Source organism: Serinus canaria, chromosome Z (genome assembly GCF_022539315.1).
Source record: "Serinus canaria isolate serCan28SL12 chromosome Z, serCan2020, whole genome shotgun sequence".
NCBI classification, from domain to species: Eukaryota; Metazoa; Chordata; class Aves; order Passeriformes; family Fringillidae; genus Serinus; species Serinus canaria.
In genome coordinates, this window is record NC_066343.1 from 2567794 (window position 1) to 2593132 (window position 25339).

A 25339-nucleotide genomic window follows, 5' to 3' on the forward strand; every position below is an offset into this window, starting at 1 on the left:
TAAGGCTGACACCAGCTCAGTGCATCAGCACTCACTGTTTTCATCAGTGAAGATCCAAGTACTTTTAAAGCTTTATTTGTGGGAAAGGAGTCATTCTTCACAACAGTACTTCTTACCTACAAGGTTAAGCAGTAGGTGGGTTTCAGTCCTTAGATGAGATGCTCAGACTTCCAAAATGCTTATTTGCTTTCTTTGACTTTGGTTCCCCCAACTTCAGATTTGCTCAGTGAAAATAAGGGAAAGAGATCTGAAATTGAGTAATTGTCTGATAGGTCCTTGCTAATTCTTTAAAGTGCTGTTCAGCTGCTGATGTGTGTTTATGCTGGCACTGTGTAGTGGAGTCTTGGGAATAAGGAATCTGATTTCAGAGAAACTAGACCCAGCTTCAAACATGTGAGTAACTCTCCCCAGCTCATAGAACGTTTACTGAAGGAAAACAATGATGAAGTAAGAAACACACCAGCAATATCTTATATTACTCCTCTGCAATGCTTTTCAAAACTTTGTTCTCATTTATCTGGTTATGCATTCTGTTTCTAAAATCTCCCTTTTGGTGATTTTACCTTTTCTGTAAGTTTAGGAGTATGACTGTAGATTTCACTGTGAGACCATGTTACATCAAAGCACATTATGTTCATTTTTAAAACAGGGGAGGGGAGGAGGCAGGGTGAGGAGGGAAACCTCCTGTAATTGAAAAAATGCTTGAAGTTCTGTCCAGAATGGGAAACCTATTTGAGGTGTATTAGGAAAAAATAATTACTATAATTTAAAAGGTTATTATCCTTTAATTATGAGGTAGACCATAGGGGTTTTTTTTCACTGCTGCTATAGTATTTACATATTATCTAATTATGTAAAAACATTAAATAAGTTAATCTAGTTTGACCATGTTTGGCCTGGAAGCAGCTGGTTGAAGTAAAACCTTAGGCCACTAAAATATGTGCTCAGAAATTCAAGAAAAGACTGAAATTGCAGAGTGCAGTAGGTTTTGCTGAAATCTTATGTGCTTCAGAATTTACTTTTCCAAACAAAAAAGAGGAAAAGAAGCAGTCCACCTTACATTCTACCTAATACCAATTTCACATTTTCTTTTTAGAAGACCAGGTCCAGATTCTGACAGCTGTGGATCTAGACACTCCTGTGTGAAAATTCCAGGACTGAACTAAGTCAATATACATACACCAGTTATGTCGTTCCAATTTACACCAGCTAAAGATTTGTATGTGAACAGACCTCCCAATGCATGTTGCTGACACATGATAAGATTTCTGCCTTTCCTTTTTGTAGGAGAATTTTCTTTTTTCTCTGAACTTTCCAAGCACAATTTCCTGACACTGCTAGGTTGGGAAGGTTCTGTGAAAGTTGTTCTTCGAGCAAGAAGAGACCATCACCAGCTTGTTTAGTTATTCTGAGTGTATGATGGATGAAATGTCAAAAAAAATTCAACAGGCTGCTGATGTCTAAGCCCAGAGAACAAAAACCTGCATTTGAAATCCCTCTGCAGCTTTAATTTGCCCAAATGAATCCTTGTTGCAATATCTTTTGTTACTTTTGCAAACAGTAATAAAGTAATGTGACAAATTATAAAACAAGAGTAAAGAGCCTCTGGAATTATTAAATATCATTCACAACTGAATTTAGCTGATACATTTATATTGGTAGAAAGAGCTTTCTTTGGTCTTGGACACTTAAGGCAGTGAACACTTTTGAACTGCAAAATCTTCCGTAGTACCTGAGGACATGAGAACACTCAGGAATCCAGTGTTCAATGCTCGTTCTGGTGGATATAACTACAGTGGGACTGTTTCTCTGGGTTTGACAATGTGAGATAATGAGTCTGGTAGCAAGGCAAGACCTTTCTATGTTTTCATAATAGTAAAACAACATTTCCAGCAGCAAACAGAAAACCAGTTGGTCTTCTCACCCCTAGGGTCACATTAAGAGGCTAGAAGGGCAGCCTTCCTCAGGAATGGGAAAATTTAGATGGCTCAAGAGACCAGCAAAAAAGAGATCAGAGAGGAAAAGACTGTATAAATTCAAATGAAATTCTGATTTGACATTTACTACAGACAGTAAATAACCATTGACTTAATATAATGCAAGAGTTAGACTTCCCTTAACTTCTATGGTCTCTCTGACACGAAAACCAAATATAAAACCTTGACAGTTATTGTAAGATCTGCCTGTACTTATTAATTTCTAAAAAACGAAGTCCAGGAAGAAGAGGAAGAGGAGCACTCTGAAATGTTCTCTGATTCTCCAAGCATCATTGTGCACCTAATAGCGGAGTGCAGGTGAAAGTGTTATCCTCAGCCTGCATGAAATGACACATAGAGAATTTGATAGATGTCCATCTCTCCCACTGCATTATTGGTATGAGGCTATTCTGCAAACACCTTTGTTGTCAGCTCACTCCTGTTGCAAGTACACTTATAATGGAAACTACATCCCCACTGTTATGGATTTCCTCTTATGGAAATGACTTCAACATTTCATTCCTAGCTGGGTGGTCAGGTTATGCTTCTCACTTTATTTACCAGGGCTGAATTTTAATTATAGGGTAAAAATGCTAATATAAGAAGTATAAGTGTTACTCAACTTTATAAAATCACTGTTCCATCTAAGCAATAAAACAGTTGCTCCCTGAAACAGAAATAATGCAGAGGCATGTATTATATTTTAGATGACTTCTTTTATTGTCTTTTTTTTCAGTAAGGAAGATAAGTACAGAGCCTCGATAAAACAAGTAGTGCTTCACAAGGTCCTTGACTAGACAGAGTTACACAGGATTCACTTGGTATTAAGAGGTAAGCTATTCTATAAAAGGGTTTGAGATAATATTCTACCCATTGTAGTTTATAGACATTTAATTATGCATATACTTGTGTAATCCTTTTTGGATCCTACTAATCTCTTGGCCTAAGTTATACCTAGCAGTAATTAGTTCAACAGGTTAATTGCAGCTTTTGTTTGGGAAAAAAAGAGAGAGAGAAAAGGAAAATAAAAGCTTCCTTTAATTACATTTTTTTCCTCCTTTCTACTTCACTATTTTCTTGATTAGATAAACAAAGAACCTGTTTTACCTTCTCAGTACAATTCCTCATCTCAAATAGTGCTATTTTATATTCCTTCTTACTCATTTCTGTCAATTGAAGAAATATCTTCAATATCTATTCAACAAAATCTTCAATATCTATTCAACAAAAACATGTGTGTTCCATACGGTTTTTTTTGCAAGGCACAGTTCATGTGGGTCAGCAGAAAACGGTGAAACCATGTCACTGTGTCATCCCAAAACTGTGTATGCTTACATGAGGGAGTCTTTAAATAAACAGAAATTATCCTGGGAGCAGAGAGTGCAACTGAAAAGATTCCCTGACCCCTGAAGCCATGAGCTCCCTTTCATCTTTGCTCACTGGCTCTTCGGTGAATACTGAACCCTCCTGTTGACTAGAGCCTTTTCTCTAAAGAGCAGGAAACAAGGGTCTGAGCAGCTCAAGGCAGAAGGGGAAATGGGACCCGCGTGTCCCTCTTCCTCTGTGACAGCTCTGACAATAGGACCATTGCACTACAAGAAGAGGGCAGGCACCATCACTTTTTGTCCTCTTCCCAAAGTATTTTAACAGAAAACAGTGTTTCCCTTCTCAGTTCGATGAGAAACAAACAAACAAAATACTGCCTATAAGACCTACACTCATTAGGATTTTTGTGTACTGAGTGAATAGATGCTTCTGCCTGCTGTCTTGAACATGTTTTGAGGGGCAGGGTAGGAACTGCTCACTCAGCATTGTAGATTGCATGCTGGAGCCACCTGCATGGTATCAGCTTTGAAGGCACATCAGTCCAAGATCACCTCAGTGACTTCAGAAGTCAGCAGCCCAGTGCCTACCTCTCTTACACAGTGATGAGCTGATCTGTATCCTTCACCAGCAGAAAGAGGAGTATAGACTCCTTTGAAATGAGCCTAATATTTTGAAGGTTAAAATAGAGTAAAATCCAACTATTCTGTAGTTTTCAAGGCAGTAAGGCCAACTGAAGCTTCAAAATCAGACTTGAGAACCTAGCAAGGAAATACCAACCTGACTTTCCATTTTTACATTATTGTTATGATGCAATTTGGGGGCCACCAACATGGTTTTTAACCTGAGCATCATACTAGAGCCTGAGCTCATACTAGAACCTCTGTTGTTAGCTTTGCCTGATAGCAACGCACTTCAGCATGATGTTCATTTATTTGGCATGTAGAGATCAGTTGTAACTATTTATAGTACCTCAAGACTAATTGCTAAACCTCATGGCAAAGTTTCTTTGGATCAATGGATGGAGAGATACAGAACACCTCATTCTTTGCTGCTGAGGTCATCAGTCATGATAGTAATTTCACTGAGAACATGAAAAAGTTACAAGAACTTCCCAAACCATATCAAAACAATGTGCCACATCAAGCATGATTTGGATGACCCAAAGTAGTTCCCAAAACAGCTTCCTCACAAGAATAACTCTACAAATACCAAGAGAATTGGAATCAATTGAGTAGTTATTCAGCTTTGTTGAGTTTTGCTGAACTCAAATTCCCTTTTCTAATTTTGACTGTGCTTTTAGTTGGATTTACTTCATGTTTGAAAAAGTTTAGTAGTCTGTGTCCTCAGCTGATGGAGAAGACCAAGACCATGCTACAGTATGATTCCATTTGGAGGAACTGTGCTGTGACACCTGAGGAGCAGGTTTACCTTTGTCAGTGGTATTGAGAACAGAGCTGGGTGAGGCTGGAGGCTGCAGACTGCTCCTGTTTTTCAGTCCAAAGACGTGTCGGTGTCGGGGTCTGTGTAAACGATCTGTGAATCACGATCTCTCTTGCTCTGCTTGAAAAGAAATAGATTTTTGTTCAGTTAAGGAAAATTTTAACAAATTCAGTGTTTACACACTAAACATTTCAGTTACATTTTTTTCATTACCTATTTCAACAAGGTGGAACCCCTTTTGCAGCAACCACTATCAATAAGGCACACTATGAGAAAAGATAATAAAGGGTCAGACAATTTGTTCTCTGCTTTCAATGGGTTGTAAATTCTCGCAGCTCCTAAGTCTTCAAAGTCCCTTGCAAATGCTAAACAACTATCACTCTTCTCCCCACCTCACAAAGGCACATCCCTTCAGGCTTTAACTACAATCAGGTGAAGTTTTACATGCCTCAAATGCCTCATATAAGGCCTGGAAGCCTTGCTATACAGAGACTCTCACACCACAATCTGAGTAAGTTCTTGGGCTGGTAGCCGCAAGTGACTCTCAAACACCTCCCCAAAGGAAAGGGAAGCACTGTACTCTCTCAAGAGCACAGCCAGCACAGGTAAGAGAGACAGAAACAAACTTGTAGAGCACTTGAATTCCATCCTTGCACTCAGGTCATAATGCTTTTATGAAATGGTAACAATATCACTAAAGTTTTATCTTTAGTAATTTTAGCTTAACTAGGTACTTTCTAATGGTGAAGCATCTGTGAATTACACCATAAGTACTGCAATTATTACTTGCAAAGTTTACAAGCACGTTATCTTTATTTTTGTCATAACTACCCACAAGTCTCAACTAGCCTGGATAACATGATCTACTACAGAATGCTTTCAAATGGAATGTCTGTACCAGGGAGGAAAATGCTCCTATAGCAGCAGAAAGATGTGAGGTTGTTGTGAAGAAGACCATGCTTGTAAATTAGTCCTGTGAGTACTCCTGATATAACATACATATCCAGCAGAACAAATAAATCTCTTTTAGCTGACAAGCACTGCATTAAAGATCTTGACTCTGGCAGCTGTCAGTGCCTCTTTCTGCTGATGACCACCAAGGATCGAGCCTGGCAGGGAACATGGGCGTCTGGAAGGAAGGATAACCACCTGCCCCTAGTTTCACAGAAAGAAGCTGGCTGCTCCAGTCATCCTTGGGAAGCGTTATACATCTCCAAGGGATAGTTAATGAGGCATTTCAGATTCTTTAAGACCCACAAAGTCAAAATATGCTGTCCAGTTATCCCACTAAAGGCGTAGCCTAGCTTGACCCAAAAAACTGGAATCAAATCCTTTCATGTTCTGACCCTGATATATTTTATTTCTTTGCACTAAAAAATGAACTAGAAAGAGATGCAAATTTTTATGGCACTAAGCATTTATTTCATTTTCTTTCCATGTCTTACTACTCAATACAAGCACGACATATGCTGTTAGATGGGCCCATTAATTGCAGTATCTCACTAGACCTTTAAAATGAAAGCTACTGCCTCTGGTGGTTTACGTGGAACAGAGATATATAACCTCCTAAAATATCTGTAGTAGCCCCAAGTTAAGAGCCAGTATTTTTTAAATCCTTTTAGTTATATTAATACTCCCTTTTTTTCTGGAATGGAGTTTGCCAATATAATTTGCAATTATTACTCTGCATAATAAATTCATGATTTTGAGCTTCTGACTCTGAAAAGCAAATCACTCTGAATATATTATCCATGGGAAATGAATTTGTTTTTGTGTTTCACCCAGATATATTCACAAAATATTCCTCCTCCTGGGGTAGAAGAGAAAGGAGAAAGGTGGGATAGATTTTTATAAAAGGAGCATTGAGACAATTTTTGTAATAAAATCCTGCCTAAGCAAAACTCTTGTAGTAGTAACAAATCTCCTGGCAGTAGGCCTGTCAGTGGACTGTGTCCAAGGCCTTAGTCTGAACAGCAGCCAGGGACGCTGCAGAACAAACCCAGTGTGGTTTATCACCTTTCCCCTCCAACTCCTCACCCCACTCAGCCAGCTTAGGACCTTGCACCAGAATGCTTCCCCAGCTTCTTACAAATACCTTGTTTACTCCTCTGGAATGCTTTGAAGGATGCATCCAGGTTGCCCAACCCCATCCAGTCACTTTCCCTGCAGGAAAGTAAAAAGCGAGAACAATTAACAATAGCACCATGCTGCAAAATTGTCAGTCCACACTTAATTCACTGCCTACCATAAACACTTGAGTTTATGTTAAAACTGGCTTAAGCATCACTGCTGAGAGTCTTGCACGCTCTCATCAGCTGTGTGCAACGTAAAAATGGATGTGGGCTTTCCCTGTTTACTTCAGCCTGATGAGTTAGTTTCGGTAGCTGTGCTTTCCTTTATTCTCCCCAATGTTCAAAACTGTGCCATCAGCTCCATGCAATTCTTTTCCACTTTAGTTCAGGGTGACAATTTTTATCTGCTATAATTTTCATTTAGGCTAACATCTTACTTGTTGGGCTGCTCATTTGCGTGAATAGCCGTGAGGGTTTGCTGAGAATGTTAGCCAGGAGGCAGTTTCTTGGTAGTGTTTTGCTGCTGCTGTTTCAGAAAAAGGATATTATAATAATTAGAAACAGTGAGCCAGTGTGCATGCTTTTGAGGTCAGATATCATTTCTTTCATGTTGTCAAGAAACCACATGATGACTTTTATGGTGTATCGATGTATTCCAAGAGTCATATCCTGCACCAATTTGCAGGTCATGTTGTTTCATTTACTTAACTGCTGTTGTGCAGAGTGAAAATTGGTGAAGAATTTGACCTTTTTATCTCCGTAAGCTTTCTCAAGCAGCCTTAGAAATCCTCCCTATTTCTTTTATAATTCCATCCCTTCTTAAATGTTCATATTTGGAGGCATAATCTGACTTGGTAAAATTATTCATGTGTCTTTTACTCCCATTGATACTTTTGGCATGGCAAATAGGCAGATCTGAGTACAACAATAAGATACCGAGCTGCACACAATGTTCGTTCGCCTCTGTGCAGACCAATGACTGCATATGAATATAGTATTCAGTAGTGTATGAGGAAATGTCTTTATTAGGCTTTTTTTATTATTTTTCAAGGCACAAAGGACTACAGTAACTTTTTTTTCTTTTTTTTTTCTTAAGAAATAAGTCTGCCGCTTCCATATGCGATATTAAAACTCTACTGCTCCTATATCTTTCACTTATGTAGTCAATGCTGAGATCTCAGCCAAGGGCACAGCCTAGGCATTTGCATGTCAAGATGAAAATAATCCATTTTGATCCTCTATAGAAAAGGAGGAATAGAGGAAGAATAAAAATAGAGGAAGAAGCTCAGAAAACATTACCCATCTCTCTCTGCCATGGGAGTCTTGAGGGAATAGCATAACAGAGAGGGGTGTGAGACTGCAGTGCTGCACTATCTGAAATGCTGGGAGCCACTCAAAGAGGAGTTCAAACACAACAGAAGTTATCCTGATGAAAACTGCATCTATGCTGTTTAGAAGAGGAAAAAAAAAAAGGACAAAAAAAGGACTACAGAAATAAAGGCTGACTTCTTCCCATCTAGTGGTAGCACTTAAATGAGATGTCCAAAATAAAGATGTTTTGACCATAGTTGCTCAGTGGAGAGAGAGAAGACCAAGATATTTCATAATTTCATTTCAGTATGTGCATCAAATTAAAGCTAAGAGGGATTAAGCAGATACAAAAAATATTAAATTTTATGTAGATTTGCAGCTAGGTATGCACTATCGTGCTGGGCTACCAGATCTGTGTTTTTAGAATATATTATGTGTCTGGCACTGACCTGGCTGAGCACTGTGATGCTCAAATCAAGCAGCGTGTGCCTATCTGCAGTAATACCTCCTTTTGCTCAGGAAAGAGATGTGTTCATCAATTCAGAAAGCCTTTATACAGTGGAAAGGGCCATGGCCCTCTCTGCAGTTCTGCAGAGGCACAGGCAGTCTGCTTGCACTGTGCATGTGTGACAGGCTGGGCTTCTCCCAGGAGCTGCTTTGGGTGGTGGGCAGTGGAGCACAAGACATGCCTTTTTTCCACCCCCATGCTCACCTGTAGATATCATTTTCCTCTATGGAATAGGAGGAGTAACTCCATCTAAATACAGTAGATGCTTTATTGCAGCCTTTGGCTGAGCCAGCATGGAAGGACAATACTATTTTGAACCCACATTCTCCTTCTGAGCCAGTTTACCCAGGGCTCCCCTCAACACTCAACACCCACTCTAAATTCTGCAGCCATTAAGTAATGTTAGCTTAAAACTTCTTTTAAGTGATAGGCACAGGTTGTGAAGTCCAAACACATACAAGACCAACTTACAGGACCCCAGAGAGTAAAGCAGGAAAAAGAAAAACACTGATCAAATAAGTAAACCCTCATTTTGTACTGTCCCATCTCTCTTTAGACCATCAGTCTTTAGAGATGGTGCCATGCTATGCTTGCACATCTGCAAACATCAACAACCACAATTTTAAAATTATTTTTTGAGTATTTATAAAGTACTGCCTAAAATGCTCCCACACAGCTCATTCCCACACAAACATTCCGCTTGCAATACAGTGTGCTCCTTCCACTTTCTCAGATCCTGAGGAAATTAAAAGTCTCATTGGATTGAAAAGCAAGAAAAATAAGGAAATTTGGAATTTTGAAAAGCAAGTGATATGAAATAAAACTGTAGAAAATAATGTGCAAGAAATCCATAGATTTAGGAGAAATCTGTTACAGACTAAGATTTGTTTGGATAGCAACCCTGATTAACAGATATTGGGATTTATGTTTTTCATTATTCTTTGGCTGTAATCTTCATCTTACATGTGCCCTTTATTTATTGATAGAACCTTCAGATCCAGCACACCCAGTCTGTAAGACAGAAATGTGAGAGCCTGGAAAACAGTATACTCTCTGTCTCTCTTTTTGCCCCTGTTAATCCTCCTCAGGATTTCCTCCTACTAAACTTCCACTTTTTCTCTTACTCTTCTCCAAAGCAGAACTGTTCCCATGCTCTTCTTCCTCAGCTCACCTAAGAGTTATCCAGGGCCCTTGTTAAGACTGAGATCATCTCTGCAGCAAATTCCTTTTTAACTCTCCTGTATACTGGGTGGGAGGCAAAGATTCAAAATCTGCAAAAATAATATGTGCTAAAATTTGCAGAAGGAATAAAATTAATGCATATGCCATGGCACTACCCTGTACTACCTCCCATCTGGGAGGAAAGAAATAGGCATTTCAGCTTAATAATATGCATGGTTTTCCCATTAGATTCCAGAGTCTCTTAATGTAGATACACATCATTTTTTGGATATCAACAAACCACTTGAAGTATTATTTATACTCAAGGCTAGAATGATTGCCATGAGAATAATTGTGTAAAAGCTCGAATAGGAAAACAAAATTAACATTGCTGAATGGTATTCAGGCCTCAGTGATTTGGCAAACTTAGAAAAGTTCACATGTCAGTTAAATGACAGATATGAGCCATTGCAAAAAATATAGTGGTATTTCTTGAAAATATCTGATAGAGTAAAGGTTAATGTTATTAACATTCTGCTTGGTATGTAGTTGGTGTGAATGCAATATGTTCTTTTTGATTTCTGTTTTCAAATATCAATGATGACTCAATTTTTTTATTAGTAGTGTTTAAGGACGCATTGAGTTTGTTTGTTTGCTTGTTTGTTTGTTTGCGAAAATAATTAAAGCTGTTGAAGTTGAAAGAAAGAGGTACATATTAAATCCCAGCCTACATAACTAAGCCTGCAATACTAATGTCTCCATCATTGGTATATCATTACAGTATTTTATTATTCTTGGTTAAATTCAGATTCATTTTATGCTTTTCTCTTTGGGGTTCAAGAGCTGATTTTTTGTAGTCAGTCTTTCCCGACCTTCATTGGGACATATGATGTTTTAGACTTCTCTTTATGCACTGAATCAGTACAAAACTTCTGAAACTAGCAAACATGCCAAAGAAGGCAGCACATACCAAGTGTAAGGAATCCAAGCAAGATACATGTGACAGCCAACCTGATGTTGGTCATGCGAGCTAGCCTGTCCTTAACAGGCTACCTGTGTCAATCTCTTAAACAAAGGCACACTGCCTCCATCATCCCTTACTGGTAGCTTAAGTCCTGTATCCTGCTTTTCATTCACTTTCCTGTTGCTCTTCTCCCCAGCCTGTTTCATGAGTTTTGGTTTCCCCTCTCGTCCCCAGAAGGAAACTGTAAAGGGTGCTGTAATTTTTGTACATACAGATGATTCCTAGCCTCCAGCATGTGTCTCTGGTTACTCATTTACTCTGTTGAAGGAGCACAAGTAGAAAAATCTTGCCTGTTTTCCAGATAGGTTGGAGCTATGCTCTTGCCACAAGTTTTGAGGTGTGAACATCCCATGTAAAGCCCTCTGAATGGTGAGAATCTGTGAGAGGGCCACCAAGAACATGGTAACCAGAAAAGTGGCATTTAACTCCCAACTAGTATTACAGAGCAATAAGTAAAATAGCCTAGCAAAAATCCATGCTGTGCTGACAAATAGCAGCTCCAAACAAATGTCAGTTCAAAAGAACAGTGGCCCACATTTGAGATATTTAACAAAAGGCAACAAAGTCCTTGCCACTCTGTGCACAGCTTTGGACAGTGATCCCAGCAGTGGGACCCAGGCATGCTGGAGGTTGATCTGTGCTCCTGCACATTAGTGGATGCAGAGCTGCCAGGCATAGCAGCTTTTGAGTGGACTTTTCTGTGTCCGTTCTAGTTGCATACCTTTGCCTGACAATGAGCAACATGTATCCTGTTGGTAGCTTGCAGGCATTTTTTACCTTTCATGTTTACCCACATGACATCAGGTGCCATTGCAAACCATTCTGTGAAGGACAGTACACGTGGTCTAAAACTAAGTGAATTTTCTATTCAAACCATTCATTCAGATTTTGACCCCCCACCTGCTCCATTCTGACCATTATCTTAATCCACTGGATTTCAACACTGTACAGGCTTTGATTTCAGTAATTTTTCACCCTTTAAATCTCATTTCTTATCCCCTAACTCAATTAACACAGCTTAGTTAAAATTGTTACAAACATCTTTTTTGGTATTATCCTCCTAATCATAATTTTAAAATGAATGGAATATTTAATAATCTGTACTCATGATGTAATCAGAAATTTTTTAAATCCTGTGAAAGCTATTTAATAATACTCTAAACTACTCAGCATTTAATTAAGGTTATTAGAAGGCCAGAAATTAGATAGAGAGAAAGATGAATAAAGAAGAAATCTGAAGTCTGTAACCATTGTTTCTAAAATGAATGACCACATTAAGGCCTTCCAAAACTAAAGTGGTAATACATCTTTCCTCCCAAAAGGTCTTGCTTAAGAGATATGCTTTTGTGTTTCAGAAGGGAAACAGAGGGGATGGAAGTCTTTAAAACTGTTTTGCAAATAATGTCAACCCACTGAATATCAGCCTATCCCTTTACTGGAACTAAAACAGGCACACAAACACTAGGCTAACCTCCCTAAGCAACAGAAAAATCCTCTTCTCCCTGCAAAGCTGTGACCTGTGGTGGTGTTGTTGCACAGACCCCCACGTGGGAAGACGCATTGTTTCCACACAGTACCAGACAATGTGGTGTACCCTGTCCCTCGATATACCCAACACTTTTTCATGCACCCCAGCCCGTATCAGCACACTTGGGAGCTGCCTCTGCTGACTGGGACATAAGCATCCAGAGACCACCACACCCCAGAAAGCCAAACCAGCCCTATGGGCTACAGATGCAAGGCACAATTGCTCTTCGTAGTGATTTTCTTGGACATTCACTGACACAGATTTTGAGCAGTCTTTTTTTTTTTATTTTGTTTTCCCTGTAGTCATTTGAAGGTGAAATGCACCTCTCACTAAACCTATTCCAGGGGGATTTGTGATCTGATTGTGCATTTGTTCTACAAATGAGTCCTACCCTAGCCTGCCAGTCATTCCCTTTGCATAATTTCCACAAAAGCCTGAGGGACTTTTTCATGAAAGAGGACTTGAGGGTCAAGCACACTTTAGAAGAGATTCTTCTTTTTTTTCCCTTTTTTGTGTTTCAAAGTAAACTTAAACAGCTTTAAAACTGTTCAGTATTCCCAAGCTGAGATCAGAGCCAGGCACAAAAGGGCAGATTGTGGCCCAGGTTTTCAGTGTCTGAGTCTTGTTTTCAACAAGTAAAGGGACCACTCACTGCTCTTAGACCCAACACCAAATTTTCAATGATATCAGTATGCCTGGACTGAGTGTGTGAGACTTTTAAAAGAATTTCAGCAAAGTCAAATATTCAAAAGCTGTGTCATCACACCAGATTGCACTCTGAGAATAGCAGGAAGGAATTAAATTGCACACTGAAAAAATGTTAGCAACCACATTTCATTTTTGAAAAGCCAATTTATTTGTCCTGAAATAGGAGTTGATTATATCTCTTATTACTGTTACAAGAGCTTGATCTATCACAAAGTGGAAGAGTTACAACATGTACCAACTCTCAACCAGGAAAAATGAACCTGATTCATAATTCACTTTGAGAATGTCTAGTTAGTCAATCAAGTGATTTGTAATCATAAGGGCTGCCAGGAATTGAATGAATAATGGACTGTACTAAAATCCTTAGATTTTCTAGTATTCTTATCTCATTATGTGACTTCTATTGCTATTTCTGATACTTATCTGCCTTTCAGCAGAATAAATTAAACTGTTCATATATACTGAAAAGCATATATGTGACTATTTAATAAACAAATTGAATGACCACTTGATGTAACAACTGAATGTGAGGTTTTTCTCCCCAGAAGCTAAATCTTTAGGAAGTGAAGCTTGAACAGAAAAAAAAGCTTTTCCCTTCCCCATCTCCCCCGCAATTTTTCCTCTTGAAAGGATTTTTGGAGTAATCAATCCTACCATATATCATATTGTTACAGTACAATTTCTCAAGTTGTTTTATAACCCTGGAAATTACATAATTCATATAGTGTGGCATTTGTTAAAGAGCAACTGCTTTACCCTCTTTCTGTAGCTGAGAAGTATCTTTACATTGTATGACTATTTAATAAGGAATGACATCCAAATCTGTATTTTTACCATAGTCTGGCAGAATCAGATAGATAGTTGTAGACAGAGATGGAAACAAGACACAACCACCTTAAATATGAAACTGTGCTGAAGATGCAGTTTAATATGTGTTAATCATATTCAGAAGTGCAGAGTTTTAATATTTAGTTTCTCTTCCAGGCTTTTGTAGCAAAACAAAACTTCTGAGCCATGCAGCTAACATTACTTAGGAAGTCCCTTAATTGCAGTTTCTCTTACATGGAAATTTTAACTCATTGTTTGCTATATTGTTATTCATTGTTATCTCATGTTATCTCATGCACTTCGTAAACATATGTTTCAATATCCTGACAACAGAATCAGTCAATTTTTGAGTTGTTGGTGCTGCAAGATACTTTATTCCTGGCCTCTTCCCCTACCTCCAAAATAAGTCCATTGACAGAAAATGGCTTCTTGTCAATTTGTACTGATGTTTGGGGTTTTTTTCATGGTGAGGTTCTATGTGACAAAGAATGAATTGTGAAGTGATAAAATTTACTTTATTATATATTTTGATTTTTTTTTAGCCAGACGGATTTTAAGGAATTTACTCTATTGATCATCCAGATGAGAGGCTTACACCTCCCTATAAATCAAAGGTCATTTCTTATTTAAAAAAAAAAAAAAAAAAAGAAAAAAAAAAAAAAAAAAAAAAAACCACAAAAAAAACCAAACACATAGAACTTCACCTAGCAATGAAATACACCTATCCCACTCCAAAAAGTGGTAATGGGAAAAAACAATTATTTCTGGAAGTTTTGGATCAAGCTTAGAAATAAACCTGAATTTAGAAAAACAAGATATAATTAGCCAAACTGAATTATAGCCAGGTGGTGTTCCTACTGTTAGAGACATTCCTATGCTATTTTATGATTGCAGGGGATCACTGCATGCATTTTAAACCTTCTCTAAAGATGTTGTCATTTCTAAGGGGCAGCATCAAATCAAATGTAAACTACAACTGAAGTGTAACCATGAGCAAAACTCAGGTTTTGTGAGATTTTTTTATTTCCAGTGAAAACATAGCATTCTGGTCTGTGGAAATGCTCACAGACCAGACAGGGTGCCATTGTGAAAGTGGATGAAGAAAAAAAGTTTGAAAATCAAAATGCTAACTTTGAAAAGATAATTTTGACTCAGTTAGAAAAGCTGAGAAAAACTACAAGAAGCACCATAAAGTCTTGGGTAATTTTGTCTCTACTATTCAAATGTTAGGGGAGAACCTGAAAATGTTACTCAAAAGATAAAACACAGTTTTGATAGAGAAGTATCATGGTTAATTTTAATGTCTTTTCTGACTGCTAATGTAATTTCAAAAATTATTTAAAATCCACAGATGATGGCATGCACAAGGTCAAGATGCGTTGTTAGTGCAGTGTGCAGTGTGGACTAAACCTATGCATTTTTCCAACTAATGCCCCTGTCAGTGTTTCTAGCTGAAGGAGTCCCAGAGCAGTTAGTCAAGAAAGTTCATGTTGAGCTCTTCAAAAAGAATGTCTTTCAGGGATCATTTTCTAGTCACAAGCTCATGAACATGAGCTTATGACTATAAAATGTAATGGTTGTCATGTTAAAAATCAGTGGATTTTGGAATGAGACAACCATACTTCCCTTCCAGAGCCATGGTCTCTACCAATGCACAATTATGATTTACTAGTGATGGTCTTCTTGATATATTGGAATACAGTAAAGCTGAAAAGCTGATTAGAACCAGAACTGCATTTTTTTTTAACTTCCTTTAATAAGGTGTCAACTGAAAGAAGTTCTGGTGCAGCTAATTTTAATAGCTACATAAAGCACCAGAATTATCCCACCATTTTCGATATGTTGCCTGTAATCTTAGTAATAAGATACTAGTGTGGTAAGCCACATACTTTTTACTCACTTGGAAAAAATGAGCTATCAATACACCAGTGGCTGTAAAATATGAAGCAAGAAAGTCCTACTCATTCATTTGGAGTTTTAATTCACACTTTCTATGGAAAAGCAGAAACTTGTTACTCATTGAATGCTGAGTTCTAACCAAACAGATTCAATTATAGTATTCTTTCCATGGTTCTGCAAACAGCAATACTTTGACCTGCAGTATAGCAACACCTAATGCAGGGGTATGAATTTTACTGCTGTTGGTTTAAAGCTTCATAATAGCAGAGGTAAATGGATAGGCAAGAGATCTACTCCTAAATACTGTTCAGAAGTGCATGAGTGTTAACCAGTTGTATGAATTTCTAGATGAATTAAATACAAATAAATTTAATTAAGGAAAAAATCAATTTACTTGCTGGGAGAACATGTTTCCAGAGAAATAATGCTGTCCAGTTTTTGTGTACCTTGCTATAACATGGTATTTTTTTCTAATCCTTCACCTGTCATTTTGAACTAAATGACTTAGAGGTGAGCTGAGAGCAGCAGGTCTGATGCCCTTTAGCACCTAACTTCCAGCTTTCATGTATCCAGCAATTCCCTACCTACCTACGCATACAGCTACAAATGCATGGCCTCCAATAATGCAGCAGGGAAAGTTACTCCCTGCTGCTACAGGGGGGAAAAAAATATTTAAAAAAAAAAAAAGTTACTCCCTGCTACAAGGGAAAAAGCTATCAGAGCTTTGGCCAAATTTTTTACCTTTTCAGTCAGGATCTTTTCTTTTGTATTTTCCAGAAGTTGGGCCAGGGTCTAGTAGTTGCCTTCTACAAAGTATATGGACCTGTCTTGGCAAGGCACAAACCCCCATTGTGTCCATCAGAAGGAACTTCTTTGTTTCTCTTCCTTGCAGGTTTATTTTTCTTTATATCTGGTGATTCAGGCTGACCAAAGCCAATATTTGCATCTTGTAGAACTGCAGGGTTTTAGCACTGCTAAGAGCAAGTCCAATACTCTTACAACTTGTGAGCCAGCACACTTAATGTAGTCAAAAACTACCTTGACTGAAAGATTCAATTTTAAAGCAGCTGGTCTCACCTTTGTCATGAGTCCCTTATAAATATGAATTTTAAGTGACAGATAAAACTTCAGGATTTCTCTTACAAGGTATTTTGATGGGCCCTTAAAATGTCTGTTTTCAGAAATGTACTGAAATTGCAGTTGCTTCTGCAGAATTCAATGTTATAAGAGTTAGACTAACACAAAATTTGAATGTGACCAAAGTCAAATCCAGTGTTTGTATTTAACCCACCAAACCTAGGAAACAATCAGCTTGTGCTTTCTTAGCGTAAAGAATTCATACTTAAATGAAAAGAAAGCTTAACAAACATATTATTCACCACTACTTCTTCTTTTTGTTAGCTTACAGGATGAAGGAGAAAAGTCTTCGGGACCAGTCTCTTCCAAATTAGCTAAATGGGAATAGATATGCTGAAGTACAGCCAGTCAGAACCCCACAAGCCCACAAAATCCCATGAGGGCAGAGTCCAAGCAAAATTCTACTTAAGTGCAAATCCATCATTGGCATAGGTCTGTTTTGTCCAAAGATGAGCCAGTCCCGGGGTCACAGCTGAAAACTGTGTTTGGTCTGTATGCACCAGAACTCCAGGGTGAAGCATGCAGATTTCAGCACATCTGCACTCTGGATGCCAGAAATGGGAACTGAGGTTTTTAAAAGTGCATCTTAGCAGATGGAGTGGGTGCATCTAAGAGAGGCTTTTTCCCACTCTAGTCTGCTTTTTTCCCTGGTGGGGAGTGCTTCTTCACACAAACTTCTCCCGATCAATAGAGTGACAGCCCTAATGTGTAGTTAGTGTGTGAGAGGGTCATACAGCTGTCCCTTCAGCAGGCATTAATCCTACATTCAGAACTATGCGAGAGGTTAATGTTTGCTAATCTAACAGACTCTGTTTCTTTCCATATCTGAAGGGATGAAAGGATGTGAGCTTGACTTAAGCATTTTAAATTTGTTCTGTGATGGATTCTGCCTGTTTTATTACAAACTGGAGGGATAGGGGTGGAAATCTGTCTCTGCTCTTAACTCAGAGTTTCCAAGCCAAGAATATTGTTATCATTATTAATCAAGAGCATAACTTTCCTTATTGCCTAGCAAAGGAGCAGAAGGATTCTCCTGTGTAAGCTGAAAAGGATTGGCAAGGAGAAAGGGGCAGAGGGAATGAGAGCATTTGCTTCCAAGCAAGACAAACTCTGCCCTGAGAGCCAAGCCTCCCTGGGGCTTGACTATCCAAGCAGGAAGAATGTGAACTGTTACATATTGTGCCTTTATTTTCAAAGTTGCTTGACAGTGAAAAACTATCAGGAGTGGGAATGCTAGGCAGAGAGGGTCTGTGTTAAGCTAGAAAAGTGGGGGTCCCTGTAACACCACAGAAGCCTTTGAAGGAAAGTTTGCAGCATTCCCCAGGATAACAACATTTCCCAGGCTGCCATGCCAGGAGGCAGCCACCCTTTTCCTTCTACAGGCTAACCCACCCCGCAGGGTTTCCTGAGACAAAATAGGGATTTCAAGGCAATCCCAGAAGTGAAAACAAGAATGAACTCTTTATGACTACTTTTAAAGTTCCTTTGGAACCTGCCAGGTAGAGAAGGGAAAGTTAGACTTGACAGACCACAGAGAGATCTCATGCAAGAAAACACAAGAACATTACTCAGGCAGGGCAAGACATATTTTCTTGTGGGATAAAAAGGAAATAATGCTGTGACCCTAGTACTGGTATTTGGATTTCACCTGAAATTTAAAAACAAAGTAGTTAGACTAACATCCTCCGAGAAATCAGGGGGAAAAAAAATAATAGGACTGTAACTTCAAAATTTCCTAGATTTGCTATGCAGTGAATCTGTACTATCCAGTACCATAAATTTACTGTCCATTTGAAAATAGTTATTGAGCTACATTCATCACAAGTCAGATACAGAGTTAAAATAAACATTTCTCTGCTCTCCATGATATCTAAAAGTGCTAGTTTTGCATGACACTGCTTTCCACAAGTAACTGTACAGACAGTAGTCTATGATAACTTTTTTACCATAACACTAGGAGCACCTAAAGTTTAACTTGTGGAGACTAAATTAATAGAGTATTTAGTGCTGCATTGTGAAAACAAACAGAAAAGCACAGATGACCTGTCTCTGCTGCAGATAAAGCAGGTCTGAAAAGAGCAGTGCTGTGGTCAGAGTAGCAGCAGCAGATCTCGTTCCCTTTCCCTCATAGTTCCTCAAACAGCACAAAAAGGAGTGCCCAGCTCCCTTTTTTCAGCATAGCCCAACATTTCAAGGCCTGATTTTTTTATCAGATTATCCTGAGAACATGAATTGATCTGGGAGATTCCAGTCCCATCCACCCACACACACATCAAACCAGCAACTCCAGGACTTGACATAAGCTACATCTTATTTCAATATCCCAGATAGGTAGATGGATAAAAAATTGATTAGATGTAGGTGGCCTGGTAATTTTAAGAAGGAACGAACCTTGAAGTTTATGCAATCCTCCTGTAATTCCTGCCCCTGCTGTTTAGCATGAACAGACCATTTTTCTGTGACCATCAAATGCCCACTGCTCTCATCAAACTGCTTGTTGAAATTGCTCTTGAGACTGAGCAACTCCCACCAAGACATGGCAACCTTTTTTTAAAAAGAGAAGTGGTGAAAGGAGAAAAGATGGACTCACTTAAGGAATTAGTGGGTCTACCCCATAAGGAAAAAACTTTGTTACATCTTCCCTGGGACTTCAGGATTTTGTGTTTCTATTTTTACAAGAATGGGCTGATTTGTCTTAGGCTGTTACTGTCTATTACTGCTGAAGTCCTGGAGAAAGGTGGGAAGCTGAGAATTCTGGCAATCTGCCTAAAGAGAAATCAATGAAACAAATTAATCCTTCACAGGCTGCAATGACACAGTAATCCATCACTCAGAGGTGCTTTTATACATGAAATCAGAGAGCAGAGGAAAGAGCCCTGGGGGACATCACAGACAACAACTTACAACAATACAGGGAAAATACTAAGGAATCAGTTTATTTAAAGAGGATAGATTTCAGCTGATTGCCTGTTTAGTTTTATACCTATTTTTCTTCATGCTGCTGCAAAGCTCTGGGCAGATGGCTCTACCTGCTGAGCATTAGCTACCCTGATCCCCTCTGTGAACTTCCAGGAACAGGTGTGGAAATTATTCCTTTTACCCATGATGAGCGAGTGGCTGAGAAATTGACTTTTGGAGGGGAGGGTCCCTGAAGGTCCTCCAGGCTTTGCAGGATCGGGCCCCTCAGGCAGCAGGTGCAGTGATCCTCACCCACCTTTTCAGCTCCATGGGATGCATGTGGGGCAGGGTGGGAGGGGAGGCTGAGGGCAAGGAATAGCCCACTATCCCCATCGTCAGTTGTCACCGGCTGTGAGGACGGAGAGGCTGGGCAGAATTAGACCCACTCTCCCCCTCTATTCTCGCACCCCCTTGCGAGTCCCCTTTTCGGGAAACGCACGTGGAGCAAAAGACACGGATTTGTCAATACCATGGACGGGTGCTTAACAATCAGTGGTATCCAAAAGCACACCTCCCCCCCCCCTTCGAGGGAGCGGGGGGGAGGTTGCTGGGAGCGACACCTGCTGCCGGTTCGGGCGCCGCCTCAATAAAACAAAAACAAAACCACACGTGTTTTTCTCTCCCCGTGGATGTGACTCCTGTTTCGAAAGTGGGACAGAACCCTCCCACCGAAGGCGGTGGGAAACGGGCAGGAGTTCGGCAACACGCTGGAAATCAGCGGAAAACTCGTGAAATGGCTAAACTGTAGAAACTCGGCCACCGGGGCGCTCTCAGGAGGAGAGAATATTTATTTTAATTTTTCATTCCTCCCATGATAAGGGCAAAAAGGGGATCTTGATAGCCCGCTTCCACATCAGCTTCGCTACCCTGCACACTTAGGAGTCATGTTTTATTGGGACTTTCCCCTACTTTGAAAAGGTTGATAACGTAAGGACCCAGCGATGCTGCTGCTGTCGGGAGAAATCTGCAAACTGGGGAACCTAAGTGCTTCAAACAGACATGCGTCTAAACATGGAGATCGCCGTTGATGGAGTCAGTCTGTTCCTAAGAAAGAGAAGAAGCGCCGAATTAAATTGCCAAGAAAGGGAAACAAAAGTTTCCACTGGGTAACTACATTACTTCGCTTATACTATAACCTTTCAAATGGCATCTTGAAAGAAGGCAGACTCAGTACAAATCCATATTCAAAAATTGGCTGCGTTTAGGCCAGTAAATCTGGACTGATTTAAAAAGGCTTTTTCAACCTCCAAATCAAATGAAGTCATTGTTAATTAGATGCTTTCTTTTAAAAAGGTCGCTGTTCCCTTCACTAGATGCTCACACACTTAGTGAACTTCTTAGTATCTGGACCATCACTTTTGTGGGTTTTTTGCTTGTTTGTTTGTCTGTATGTCTGTTTTGGGGGAGGGGTGTGGGGTGGTGGTTCAGGCTGAAGAGGATTCCCCTCTTGTACTCATTTTCTGGGGGTACGTCATTCATTTTGCTCATTGGAATGCCTCCTATGGAGATTTCTAGAGGTTATCAGTATTCCTGAAAGGTCTATGTGAAGAGGGAGTCTCGCGAACCTACTGTCTCGGGAAGAAGCCTGTCAGCGATCTCCGCTGAGATGGCAAGCATTCCCAGCCAGCCCAGGAGGATTTCGGAGCTCTGATCGCCTTCAAAGGGTCACTGGGGCCCTCTTGCTCTTCTGGAGACACCGCCAAAGGGAGACTTAAGTTTGGAGGAGAGGGGAAGGAAAAAAAAGTAAAGGCATTTCCACCTGATAACTCGGGAAGTTGGCAAACAAAAGAAAACCCGCAGCTCCAGCAACTCAGGCTCTCCAGCTCGTAGTGAGAGGCATACTGGGGGCGTTTCTCGGATTAAGCGTTTATTATAGGTGTGCTTTCTGCCTGCTCGGCAGACCTGAAGGGAGGAGACTTCTCCGTCTGCCCCCGCTAGCACTGGAGTCTCGGCGCTTCGCAGCCCGCAGCAAAGCCCAAGCGTGACGAAAAGGACGCGAGCGGCATCCCCCAGTTTGCCATGGGAGGGGAGGTTATCAGCCCGCCGTACGGGTGGTGCGTGGTGCCTAAGAGGCTCTGCAGCTTATTGACGGAGAAGAGCAGAAACACGCTGGGTGAGACAACCCTTTCCTGGTCTGGCTGGAGAAACCAGGGGCGTCCTGTTTAATTATGTATAGCCTAATAGCAGGTGGGGTTTTCCGCGTGTTTTGCTTTTAAACCTGCTACCTCTTCAGATTCCTCCCGGCAACGCTTTGTGTCATTTAAGCCCGTCTTCATCCTGCTTAGACAGATTCAGCCGTGTGCTTCATGTGTCTCTCTCCCTGTATTGGCTCCAAATAAACGGATCATGAATGTAAAACTATCCCCCCAAGACATATGACTAAGAATTGTCAAGGAGACTTTGGTCCACTATCTGTGTCTATTATGCTAGTCACTCATCATGATCCCTTGTGGTGTGTCATACGTCATGATAACATTCATTCATGACACAGTTTAATGCTATTCGGGAATGCTCCGGCATAGCACAGTATCCTGCCTCCACCCCTCACTTTTGTAGCTCGTTACAAATGCATCCTTTACATCGTCTCCAAAGGATCATTGCATAGCCTAAATTAAAAGCGACCGTCCCAGATGCTTTCTGGTCAAATGTGCACAGCTCGGAGTTTCTAGGTATTTTCCTGTTAAGGAGTTGTTTTGCCTGTCGTCTCTGCCTAGTTTTTGCGTCGGATCCTTCGGCGCAGTGATTGTATTCACCGTCGCTCCACTCCCAGCCTGAGGCTAAAGGGCAATCCCAGTTTATCTCGGGGGTCTTTGCCTCCTGCCTTGCTTTGGGCGCTCGGCACTCCTGACATTAAACCGAAAAATATGCCCGTCCACAAGTGAGCTATCTATTCCCCTTGTGAGAGAAAGTAAGAATCTCCATGCTGAGTGCTTGTGGGAGCGGCCAGCGGGCGGCCGTAGCGCGGTGAGAAGCGGAGGTGGGTGAGGACGCAAATTCGCCTCTCTCCACCTCCGTGCATACTCAGCACGGGGAGAACGCCGGGCTCTGGGGTGTGCGTGGCAGCATATGGAGGTCGGTGCAACCTCTGGGCTCTGGCCGCCGGGCTGCAGGAGGGAGGCAAACAATAGCGGATGCAACACCTGCTACCCACAATGGTACTGGAATACGTACAGTAATATGGAGTAGTTGCTCTTACCGCTTCCAGAGGGAGCTCAAAGCCGGGAAGTCAAGGTTAGAGTCCTCCAAACTGTAAACATTTTCCACAGAGCACGTCCACAGTGCAGGCAGATTGGCAGGGAGACGAGAGAGAGAGAGAAAGAGAGAGGTTTGTTCGTTTGACTCATTTAACATCATGTGATTAGGGATAAAGATTCTGTCAATGTGCAATCATCTGTTTAGCTACAGCACGGGGCTGAAAAACTTTTACCTGTGTACGGTGGGAAGAAACACAAAGGTGATGCATGGTCAGCAGGGATCCAAGGTGCAATAATTAATTCACTGCAGACCACAGGGCTCTCTAGCAAGTACATAAAGTCTGTGTGGAAATAGCGATCTACTTGTGCACGTCCACGCAAGGATCTCTCCCGTGTTGCAATGGAAGTTGTTTGGCTGCATGTGAGCCCTGGTGTCTCACCTGTCTGCAGGATTTCGGGGTTTGGGCTGGTGTGATATGCCCCGCCTGTAGCATGGGATATTCACCTTGCTCTGCATGTTTTCCCTCCATGTGATTCCAGGCATGTTTGTGTCACGTATTATTAAACACAGACAATCCCACTCCACGGTTCGTAGTTCACCGGCGGCTGACACTGAAAATTTAATGCTGACTTGGAAATGCCACACACAACTTCTGAAGTGCGATAAGCATGCAAGAATGGCTGGGATTTGGGTCTGGGCAGAGAGATTATTCTACAGGGTGCTGAGCTAGACTAGTGCTCAAGAGGTCAAAACCAACCCTCATCCTCAACCTCATCCTCCAGCCTGCTTCGTGCCCACCCCGTGCTGCCCCCTCACCTAACCAGCCTGAATCTCAGCCCACACGCACAGACATTCGCAGAAGCGATACCTGCCTTCTGTTCCACCCAGGAGGAACTTTCCCGCTCACCATCTCTCCTCCCACATTCCTCCCCCGGGAAGGCACCGCTGCCTGCCCCTTCGGTCCCCAAGACTCCGTATAGTGTCACAACCTGCATATAAACCACCGGGAACAAGCGACAGGTTCGTTTGCTTCCGGGAAAACGAACAAGTAAAAATATATAGATGAACCCAGCTTTATTTGTCTGTTGGCAGCGAGACAGCCTGTACTTGTAAAAGGCGGGGGGGAAGAAGACGTTGTGTTACAGAGTCACCACCACCCCCCTGACAAGTCATTACGCCTCTAACACCCCGCCGCCCCCTCAATTAACCGCTCCTCGCGAGGGTGCTTCTCATGCTCAAAATTGCTGAAAACTAAGGGATCCTATTGAATCTTAGCGGATGCCAGGGACGGGGAGTTCCACTCAGACGGCCTCGAAAGTGCCGCAGGTCCGTGGCCAGCGGCAGCAGTGGAGACGAGCGGGGGCGGGAGGGCGGAGTGGCTCGAAGCAGCGCGGAGGGAGTGCGCACCCGCGGAGTGGCCGGGGGCGGGTGGCGACCGAAAGCCGCTTCGACCCGGGTATGACCCTCGGTGCGCCACGCCTGGGAGACTCCCACTTGGGCTGCCAAAGCTTTTTCCTTTCTCTATTTTTTTTCCCCTGAATTCCTCACCCCTCACTGGTGTCTTGACCCACAGCACAGTCCAGCAAACAATTCTGTTTATGTCCTTTACAATAGCAATTTTATGCGGTACAATGCGACACATACAGCAATGAATATGCATAGAGAACTGCGAGGGGACATGAATGCGTAAGGCGAAATGCCACTTTCCCTACCTGTCCCTTTTTTAGCTAGTTTGAACAAAAGGCATCGCAGATGGGTTTTGTGGCACTGAATTAATTCCAGATATTTGGTACACAAACTTAGCGAGCCCAAAGGAGATTAATTTTCCAGAGTAATCCAATTAAAAGATTTTTAAACTAATCTTTTTTGGGGAAAAAATAGTGCAAAGCTAAAGAGGAAAATCGGTTTTATGACAGTGATTTATTGCACCAGTTTGGTCTACAGAAAGATGCTTTCCTTTATTTTTCCTCCCACTGAGAAGTAGCAAATATACGCTGGCAAATATACATGTACATATGGCTGGATTTATTTTATTTTATTTTATTTTATTTTATTTTATTTTATTATTTTATTTTATTTTATTTTATTTTATTTTATTTTATTTTATTTTATTTTATTTTATTTTATTTTATTTTATTTTATTTTATTTTATTTTATTTTATTTTATTTTAAGTACCATCCAGGCGAGAATTTTGCCCTTAAGCTCCAAGGAAGGGAGTTTGGTCGTTCACGAGTACCTTAGACTTTTTGAGGGCTAATAGATTTATG

The 25339-nt window shown here is 40.8% G+C and overlaps 1 long non-coding RNA gene across 1 annotated transcript; it reads right to left on the reverse strand.

The window, feature by feature from the left end:
- Window positions 1-4736: 4736 nt before the first annotated feature.
- LOC103820997 (uncharacterized) lies at window positions 4737-23185 on the reverse strand. Its single transcript, XR_003945835.2, has 3 exons — window positions 23073-23185; window positions 6838-6905; window positions 4737-4859 (listed from the first exon to the last, which is right to left on the reverse strand). It is a non-coding gene; the product is annotated as an uncharacterized LOC103820997 (long non-coding RNA).
- Between the last annotated feature and the right edge of the window lie 2154 nt (window positions 23186-25339).